At 46.3% G+C, this 10,661-nt stretch overlaps 1 non-coding gene across 1 annotated transcript; it reads left to right on the forward strand.

The window, feature by feature from the left end:
- Positions 1–10,316: 10,316 nt before the first annotated feature.
- Positions 10,317–10,395, forward strand: LOC150054921 (small nucleolar RNA SNORD112). Its single transcript, XR_016537733.1, has one exon. It is a non-coding gene; the product is annotated as a small nucleolar RNA SNORD112 (small nucleolar RNA).
- Positions 10,396–10,661: the final 266 nt, after the last annotated feature.

Here is a 10,661-nt window from a genome sequence, read left to right on the forward strand (position 1 = left end):
GGGGGTGATTTTCTCTCTCTGGATTTAATCTGCCTCCAAAGCTGTGTTGCCTCTGGAGTTAAGCTGTCCAAGGGAGACCTTCAACTAACCTGCCCCCTACCCAAATCTGGGGTCTCTCAGAACATCTGGCCTCAATTTGCCATGTGTAGACATTTCTTCATGCCTCTCCGATCATATCTTACTTAAGCTTCCTCTCTGCTCAAGCAGAGCTCAGCTCTTTATTCTAGCAAAATCTGTCTCTTTGTTACTCATTAATTTACCCTACCATTGGAATATATTGAATAGGGGTATGGGGATGGGTGGATAGAGGCATCTGTCTTTGAAATCTAACCAGTGATGGCAGTTTTTAGTGGCAGAGACTGAATTTAAAGAAAATGTCTCGATTTGGAGTTATTTGCTCTGTTGGAGCAGAGCAAATTGAGCTTTGATCATTCCATAGATTAGCTATATAGTTATTGCAGTTCATAAACTGTATGCCTTTGTTACCTCTCAGTTCTCTTGTATTTCCTAGGCTAATATATTAAAAAAACACTTCTCCCCACAAAAAACCTTCTCTTACGGGAAACTTCACATTGGCTAAAATCCAAACTTTTCAACAGGATACAAAATTCAGATCTGCTGTTTCTCAAAATTTAACATACCTTTGTCAGCCTGACACTTAAATTTGATTATGCAAGCCCCCTGATTAAAGCCTTGTAGTGTTTATTTACTGTCTGCAATATTAAATCCAAACCTTTCAGTATAAACATATTTGACATGTAAACTCACCAAAACCATTCTCTGGCTAAAATCGAAATGTCTCAGCATAACACAAAACAAAACTTCTGACATGTCATTCCTTGAGGTAGAAACCACATTTTTTTTTAGTGTGGTATACAAATTAGGTAAAACCCCCATCACCAACATCATCACAGGAGCCTGGATGATACCTTGCTAGAGTTTCCACTGTTCTCCCTCAAAAAAGTTCTCTGAGGTATGTATTTATTATTCTAAAGTTCCGATTCTCAATATAAAACCGAGGTGAAACACTGAACTTGTGTAAGTAAAATCATCAACAACTTCAACTCTCACAAGTAAAAATCTCAGCATGCCTCTCACTTGAAATTCTTTATTGGCTTGCATTTACATTTCTTAGCAAGACACCTGAAAAACCTAACTGTACCTTCTTACCATCAAGTCTATACATAACAGATTTAGAAATTAGATCATGCCAGTGATAAAATGTTTCCACTTACCTACCTTCAACATAACAACAACAAATATTATTGCTTAATAGTCCTTAACATCCAGGTGACAACTTTCAGGAAGCAAATAAAAGTTAGGCATGCTTTTAAAAATTAAAAAGTTAATGAGAAGTCCTTTTTCACTACTTACCATAAAATACAAATCTTTACCATGTAATTTACTTGCCTACCCACAGTCTCACCCAGTCACTCCTTAAGCCTTTGGTTAAATTCCAAACCTCTTAATGTGCTATGAAAATTTGGTCATGTTGTTTCTCAACAGAAAAGATAACAGTGCTTACAAGAAAAATGCATTGCTCCTTAGGCCTCAGCTTAAAGCTTTGCAGTGTCTTTCTGTTACCTGTGAGATATGCCCTAAATTATTAGCATAAAGTAATACATTTGACTTTGTAACTTCTCTGAACTCTTCCCGTCTGACACAAAAAGTTCACTATGTCATGCTCTTGAAATCTCTTAATGGCGAAATCCAAATTCCTTAGCGTGGGCATAAAAATAGGATCTTGACATAACTTCTTAGTATGCTGTGTAAATTTCATCACAGTATATCTCTTTTCTGCACAATCTATAAATGACCCAACTCAGCAAAAAGCATACAGAGTGCCTTTGTGCCAAGGGCCTCTGCCAAAGAGTAGAAGCTCATTTACTATGTGATTCATCAAATCCAGGCACCTTCACGTAAGGTATGCTTTACCATCAAATTCCACTGCAGAGCCCAAAGTCTCATTAATTATTCCTCAACACCACTCCAAACACCTCTACGTAAATGTTCAAAAATGTTATCATGTAGTTCTCAAGTCAGAATGCAGCAGAGCTTCAATGCTAACAGAAAATCACATCTCCTTAGCAAGCTATAAAAATTAGATCATAGTATCTTCACCATGAAAACATCTATTGTTTGCTATGCCAAAATGCATAAGTTGCAACCCATGACTCCGATTAAAAACTCTCCAAAGTTTCTTCATTGCCTGTAACATAAAGCCCTAAGTACTTAACATAAAACACAGCATTTCAAAAAATTAATTTATTTCCAGGCGGCTCTATAAAATCCTAAATCTCGCTTGTCACACTTTTAAGCCCTTTTTATTGGCTTATATCCAATCTTATTAGCACAATATAAAAATTTGTGTTATCCATTAAAAATACAGTTCACACTTACTAGCACCATATATTAAATTTGATACTGTAACTCCATCTTAAAGCCCTGCAGTATCTCTTAATTGTGTATGGCATAAAAAGTCCAGATTCTTGTCATGAAATGTGAATTTTAGTTCTTAATTTCATTGTGTTCTATTTATCAAACAAGAAACTCACCATGTCACTCCATTAGAACTTTTTATTGCATAAATCAAATTCATAGGCATCTGCAAAACTTTCGTCATGTCAAGGCCTCAACACAAATTCTGAATTTCTATTTGTATTCACAATGCTGGTCATGTAACTCCTCTAATTAAATCTTTCTTTGGCGTCAGCATTAATCACATCTCTTTGACATGGCCTGGGAGGCAGCCTCTGGCATCCGTCAACATCTAAAGTCAGAATATTTGGGCATGATCCCTAAATTTGTGGGTGTGGCCTTTCTGTTTACAATTTTTCAGTGTTTCCTTGTTGCTTGCAATAGTGGAACCCAAAGCTGTTAGCCATAAAACATACTTTATCATGTTTGTGTGCAGATTTATCTCCCATAAGATTTTATTAAAAAAAATCTCATCATCACATTTCTTAAAACTCTAATGGCAGAAATCCAAACTCTTTAGCATGATATAAAGCTTTGGTCCTGTCATCCCTCAAAATACAGTCCAGATTTCTTCCCAGAAAGCCAAAAATCTATTCGGGACACATTAATATTGTTTTATCACTAGCGGAGCACGTCAATATTTTCTCATGGCACCCCAGTTGCATCATTGACAGTCTCAACTTCAAACCTTTCAAATATCACGTCCATAGTACAAACTCCAAATCCCCAAACATGAGTTGGAAATTGGAGCAAGTATGTCTCATGCTGAAAATCTATAGGTTGCTCTTTATTACTTAGGCTCTAACACTTAAAAAAAAAAGGCCTTTTGCAAGAAATCAAAACTTTTAACCATCTGCAATTTTCAGCATGGATCCCTTGTCTCCCCATCCATCCACAATGCTTCTCGCTACTGCTCCTATTTCTTCTTAACCCCAGTTAATCATTCCTCTAGCAACATGTCCTTGTTCTTTCGGGGATAGGCACAGTGCTAGAATCCCGATGCTCAGAAATGGAGGCAGCTCTGTCTTGCAGCCCACCACCAACCAGCAAGGCGATGAGGACCCCACGTTTTTGATTAAGACCCTCTTTCAGGTGAGTGGAGGGTCTTGGGGCAAGGTGAGGGTTCCCTCCATGCGTGTGCCTTGCCCCACTCCACCACTCAGCTTGTGCATCTGCCCCTCTGGGTGGGCTTGAGCTGTTGGGACCTCTGTCCTGTAATCCCCCCTGTGGCTTAGGCAGTGACTGTCACCTCCCTGCCTGGTCTCTGCCCTTTACTAGCCCACCCTGCCTCTCCTCTGGGTTCTGCAAAAGGAATAATCTCAATCTTTCAATTGCATCTCCATAAATATAGCTCACCAACCCATGACAAGTTCTTGGAGAAATGGCTATACATTTGGAGCTTCCTAGTGCTGCGACTTGGATTATTACTTAGGTAGGCTAGAACTTCAGCTGTTTCCTGGCACCCTCTGCCCCCCAACCCTCAGACAGACACCCCAGCCTCACCACTGTCAGTGCCCAAAGCCTCTGGTCAGGTCAGCTCCTTGCTTGCCTCTGAGCAAGTGGCCCATGGACCCAGGGCCGCCCACGCGCATCTTTGAAGGGTTGTCTGTGAGGGGGGGGTGGGGGGCGGGGGCGGGGGGGGCAGATCCCTCTGCGAATACCTCTCCCTGTACAGTAAAGGAAATCTGATTTTAAAAATAGAGCTTGGAAGAGGAGATGAGAGAATATTTAGGAGCAGAGTTGAACGTTGAGTGTGGGGTTGGGGGGGGTTGTGCAGGAATTAGGGGAGAGGTGAGGACAGGGGAGGAGGGCGGGGGCCTCTAATGGAGCCAGGAGGAAGGTGAAGCCAGCCAGGCTCAAGGGGAAACTAGAGGACATGAGGATTCTCTGGAGTGGCAGCCATGTTCCCTCTCTGACACCCGCCTGCTTACCCCTAGCTCTCTAAGCTGCAGGACGGGGTCCGATGAAGACCCAGTCACTTTCCCTGTCACTTCGGCCTCCATGTGGAAGCATTGGAGTGTGAGGGACACAGCCACCAGGTCTTAGCACTAAATGACCCGGCAATAAAATACACACCTCGGCCTTTTCCGCTGTCTTGGACAGTCAGAACACCTAAATGGGGCTAAAACACCCAGAGACATGAGAGGACCATGAATTAATTTTGTTAAATGGATGCCAAGGTCCAGATGTGCCCTGGCGTTTCAAGGCCGAGGAGCCTCCTTTTCTCCCTAATCAGGGACGAGTGCATGGGCTTCTTTTGACCTCCCACTTCCAAGTAGGAGAGGAGGGTGGTGGGCTTTGCGGGTGGAGGGGTCTCCAAGGGCCCTTGGGGAGCGTGTGTCGGTGCCCCCGCCCAGTGGATGTGTGGGGTATAAGTCCCGCTGTCCGCAGGCAGTGCGTCTTGGGAGCCTGTCACTTGGGTTCCTGTCATGCCCAGGCCACCCTGGTCTGTGGCTCAGAATGTCTGGGCATTGCAGCTGGGGTGTGGGGAAGTCCACCGAGGGTCTGGATTGAAGTCTTTGGACTTGAACGTCATCAAGGATGTGTGTCTTTGGTGGTGGAGGTGCAGGACTCGGGCAGGGGGGGAGTACTGGCAGATGGGGTGGGCTGATCATGAGGCTTCTTCTCTAATCCCAGGCTTCCCAGCAGAGTGGAAGCCTCAAGGAGACTGGAGACCCTCTTCTCCTTGGGCCGTGGAGGGGAAGGGCAGCACTCCTGACCCTACAGGTCCCTGTCCGTCTGCTCTTGATGGGCAGTTCAGGGGCAGCTGGATCACTCTCCCAGAATAGCCCTCAGAGGGGCGAGTGCTGCAGAGGGGTGTGGGGACACGCGCCCTTTCCTCCAGGCTGTCCAGACCCAACAGCCAATCAGCTGCTTCTGAGGCAAGGCTTGCCTTTTAAGGCAGAGGTCAGGACAGCGCCTAGATGGCCGCCAGGCCTGCACTGGCCCTGACTTTCACCGTGACCCTTCTTTGCTAGGCCTCAGTTTCTCCTTATCCACAAGGGGGGCACTGAGAGTGGTCTTCTTCCTTTTCTTGTGTACCTCTGGGGTTCCTGAGAGGTGTCTGTGGGCTTATCTTGGGGAGCAGAGAGGAGGGGTTCAGGTACCCCACTCTTGCCTTTATTCTACCCATTGCTATTGTAAATGGAGTCCTCATTATTTGAACTTAAACTTAAGCCCTAAGTTGAAGGCACAGATGGTATGGTTTCCTCTCGCTGTTATCTGGACCTTACAGTGATTCCTCTCCCTGGCGGTGGTAGCCCCTGGTGGAGCTGCACTGCCGTGTGCACACGTGTGGGGTCTGTGGGCTCAGGATTGTGGGGTTCTTGGAGTGACGGGCTTCTGACAAGGGAGGAGGGCCTGAACAGAGCAGAAGACAAACTCTGTTAAGGGCAGAGCCCCCCACCTGGCCGCGTTTCCCTGTTACGAATTGGGAGGCGCCCCTCTGTTCCAGCGAGCCCTCTGAACGGAAATGCTTGGAGCAAATCCAGGCTTGTTCCTGTTCTTAAGACCCTTAGGATTCTTGCTTTTAGAACACATAATCTAATTGTCAGGGTCACGATTCAGACAGTATTTCCCGCGTGGTGTCAGCTTTAATTTTCCCATTAGCCCCATGAGGGACTGGAGCCCTGCTTTGCGAAGGAGTAAACCCAAGTCCAGAGGTTGGATCAACCTCCTAGGAGCCCTAATTATTAGTGGCAACAGAACACAGACTCATGCTGCTAACCTCCAGCCCGAGCAGCCCCCCACCCTACAACTCCTGCGGCGCTTCTGAGGGACGGGTGTGCATGCATAGACCAGGCGTAGCCGTGTGTGCCTTATCCCCTTGCCCCAGCCCCGGGTGGGGGCACTAGAGCTTACCCACTGTCTATGTGGGTATTTGTCCCTCAACAGGAAGTACCCCCAACTTTGCAGACTTCACCCACGATTTCGCCACCCGTGCTGGCTCAAGGACCCCTGGGAAGGGCCAGCCAGGAACAGGGCTTGATGCCAGGTTTCTGCTCCCTCCCCTGGTAGATGCACAGTCAGGGGCAGGTGCCCAGGGTAGGATCAGGCAGTTGCCATTTGAGGACCTGGAGGGGCCCCTGGGCCCGAGAGGCCTCCTTCATTCCAAGGTGTTGATGCAGTCAGCCTCGTGGCTTGACAGGCAGCCAGACCACAGAAGCGGGCGCCCCAGTGTCAGCCTCCATCTCCCCAAAAGGCTTGTGCTGTCATTCCCAACTCATTTGGCTTATTTGGTATCAGTAGAGGGACAGGACAGGACAGGACAGCTGGCTTGGGGCCTGCTAATTATAGAGGCTCAAGTATTTGAACCGAGGTATTGAGTACCCATCATGGTGCCCTGGCTTTTTCTCTTTTTATGGGCAAGCTAACCATTTCACTCTCCCTCTGGCACATGGCTACACCCCAAGCCTCTGCAAGACATCCCCACCCCTTCCCTGGGCGGAGGCAGCATGGCTGCAGCCCCACCCAAATCTTACCTTGGGCTGAAAGGGTCCAAGTAGAGCTTCTGTGGTCACGCTCGACTCGGACCTGTCTTCTTTCTGAAAAGTCAGGGGATAAATGTGTGTTCACTGTTATGTAAATACACGCCTATTGAGGCATGTCTTCCAGACTACCTGGCTCTCACAGGACTGTGACCTAGGGTTGATAGGAATTGGGGGCCTAGGTGCTAGCGGTCCACATAGCCAAGCTCTATGCTTCTTGACTATTCTCGCCGTATGACACTGCCCTTTCTACAGAGCTCATCCTCATTGCAGGAGTCTTATTCACAGAGACCCTGGAGTTCTTTGCCTTGCTCTCTGGTGGTGCGCTGAGTGTATTTCCTTTAGTCTTGTCCTCCCCAGGCACACGGTGAGTGAGGCCTGGGGAGCCCCTGGCAGTCACACTTGGTGAGCACTTCCTATCTCCCCTTCTTCCAGGTGGCCTGGGGACAAGATGGCTGCTTTCTCCCCAAATAGGAGCAGATGCCTGGACCAGGACCAGATCAAAAGGTCTGAAAGAGTTAACTGTGTTCCCCTATCCATTTGTCTGTGTAAACAGTTTTCAAATTCGTTGGCCTCTTAGAGTGGAACTAACACAAGCCCTTCATTCTGCAGCCTGGGCTCACTGCCCCCCCACCAGAGGGGCAGTGAGTTGGTGAGTCCCCAAGGCCGCCCTGGACCTGCTCTGATGTCACCTTCCTACATGACCTTGAAAGAGCTACATCCCCATGTTTGGACAGGTATGTGTACCTGACAGCCTCTCTTGGGAAGGGGAGGCATGGAGGAGAAGGAGGTTGTACAACGTAACTTAAATGACTTGACAGAGGAATTCTTCAAGTCGTCACCATGATGCCATGCAGGATGGCTAATGGGCCAGCCCAGGGCCACTTGGGGCAGGGAGGACAAACTGGTCTTTGAGATGCGTGACCTTGGTCACATGACCTTGACCCGCCCCCCCTTTCGTGTGAGATGGGGATGACAGCATTTAAGGGTGTTTCTAATACCTTAAAGGAAACAACAGCCAGTGCATGGCAGTCACTTGTTCCACCGTGAAGGGCTGTTTTGCTTGGTCTCTTTTGTCTGGTGCCTCTCTGAAGGAGCTCCCTGAAAACCCCCTGAAATCATCAATGGCCTAGACATACTCAGGCGTCCCCAAGACTGTCTTCATGGCGGCGTCGATGGGGTACTGTGTTTTAATTTTATTTGTTATAAAATATTTTGTATTTGTAAGACAAAGCTGCCAAATCTAAGCATTCTCAATCCATCATAACACACCATGTAATAATTACCAAAGCCTTGCTTGGGTGGGGCACAGCTGAGCTTGTAAGCATGCAACTACTAAAATCATGGGTTTTTTTTTTCTGCCCTAAATTATCATTGCAAATATGTCTCTGAGTCCTTAATTCCCATTTTTTGTATGGGAAACAGGAGATGTTTCTCTTTCTTTTGCATTTCTCCTTATTGTGCTAAAATCCTTATTTAAAAAAGAAGTAAAAACAAATACATAAAATAAGTAACAAATCCTTACTGCCCTTTCCCCCCATCAAAGGAAAGAAAAGATAAAAAAAAACGAAATAATTTTTTTTTGCCGGTCCTGGGACTTGAACTCAAGGCCTGAGTGCTTTCCTTGGACTTTCTCAAGGCTAGATTTGTACCACTTGAGCCACAGCATCACTTCTGGCTTTTTTCTGTATATGTGGTACCAAGTCATCTAACCTGGGTCTTCTTGCATGCTAGACAAGCACTCTACCACTAGGCAGAACTCCAGTCCCCAAGAAATACTTTAAAAAAATAATAAATAAATCCTACTACCCTCTCCCTCCAAAAAGAAAAGAAAACTAAAATAATTTAAAGAACAAGGAAAGAGATCTCTGCCTGACTGCATCAGTTCAGAGAAGGACCAGTTGAGCTTCACTGCAAAGTGCTCCCCGTGGAAGCCCCAGACAACGGATAGAACTTCAGATTGCTTGAAGTTTAAAGATGGTTTTGTCTTGTGACCTCTGGACCTCAGGCTCATCTCATCCTGCTGCACTCTCACCCCTGATCACCTGGGACAGCTGCATGGGACCGGGGGCAGCCAAGAGCTAGGGGGCTTCAGATGGGAACTTGCAGTGCAACTTGCTCCCCTCCACCCAGGCATGGGAGTGGGCAGAGACCCAGAAACCGGTTAGCAATAGCCATGCCTCTTAGGCACAGTCCCTGCGGTGTGGGGTGGGAGGACACATGGTGACAGTGTGTTCTGCACGGGAATCCAGCTGTCGGGGTGCGGTAAGGCCCCGGCCACTTGCCAGGAACCTGCTGGGCTGTTGACACCCGCGGGCTGCTGTGTCTGCTCTTCTCTGGCATCTATCTCACGTCTCATTCCAGTCGGCTAATCCCCCAAGAACCCTGGCCAGAGCATTAGCTTTCAGGGACTCTTCAGGGCCAAAAAGGCAAATGCTGCTCAGTAGGGTACAGACTGGGGAGTGGGGGGGCAGCCCGGGAGAATCTGGGGGCTGCAGGCTCACACCTGCTGGCCTCATGTTACTGACAGGTCTCTCAGAAACCCCGGAGCTTCAGCAGCAGAGCATATAAAATTAAAAAAGAAAAAACAGAAGAAAAAAGATAAAACATGAATCCCCCGTGTCCATAGAATTTGCTTTGGGCATGTGTAACTGAATCTTAATTCATCAGCTGAAATGATTTTTTGATCGGCAAAGACAAACAATGCAAACAAGATAAAAAGAAAAAGAAAAAAAGAACCAAACCAAACCTAAAAGAAAAAAAAACCCTATGCAAAATGTTTGTTTTAATTATAGGAGAAATGCAAAGGTAATTAATACACTCATTAGCTTATTTTTTTTTAAAGGCACATATGCAGATAGAGCCGAAGCCATCTTTAACCCTTCTCCCCTCAGCCATTTCTCTCCTGGTGTCATTGTGTGATCAGTCTCAGATGCCTGCTCCTAGATATTTTCCTGTGAATTTGCATCCATATAGAAACAGACCCATAAAAGACATCACTTTCTTTTTTACATAAGCTATAGCATAACATGCATTTCCTTCAGCAGTTTTCACTAGCTTGTTTTTCTTCAAGAATATATCTGCTTGGAGACAATAAAGATCAACGTGTGTTTCACAAACACACAGCACCTCGCAGTCCTGTAATCCTCAAAGCCTGGAGTTTATTCAGCCTTGCCGTCATGTCATGAACACCCCACCTCCGCTCCTCTGCCTGAGGTGGGGGCGGCTGGTGGAAGCAGTTGTAAGTAATTGCTGGGATCTGAATTTGGGGAGTGGGCCCATTGGTGTTTATGATGTTATTACAAAGGAATATATGAATGCATAAATTTGCAAAAGAAAAGAGGACATGCCCGGACCAGTGATGAGATAAAATGTTTATGAACAAAGGCTCGTGATTAATCTAGTTCTGCACAAAATGCACAGGTCCATTAGAAGACAATAGGTCCGAGCTGCAGCATTCTTTTTAAGAGCTGTTTAATATTCCGGGGTGCGGTTACATCCTTGTTGATTACACCCTGTGTTGTTGAGAGTTCCAGCTGTATGGGCTCTGTGGGGAAAGAATGAACACAGCCAGAGCACTGTCACAGCCATCAGGGTCATAGATTTGTGGGTGTTCATGTATATTCATTTAAAAAAATAAATCATACATAGAACATTGGTGTCTGTGTGGCCTCTGCACAGACCAGTGAAATGATC

This window comes from Megascapheus bottae, chromosome 14 (genome assembly GCF_031878675.1).
Source record: "Megascapheus bottae isolate mThoBot1 chromosome 14, mThoBot2.hap1, whole genome shotgun sequence".
Classification (NCBI taxonomy): Eukaryota; Metazoa; Chordata; class Mammalia; order Rodentia; family Geomyidae; genus Megascapheus; species Megascapheus bottae.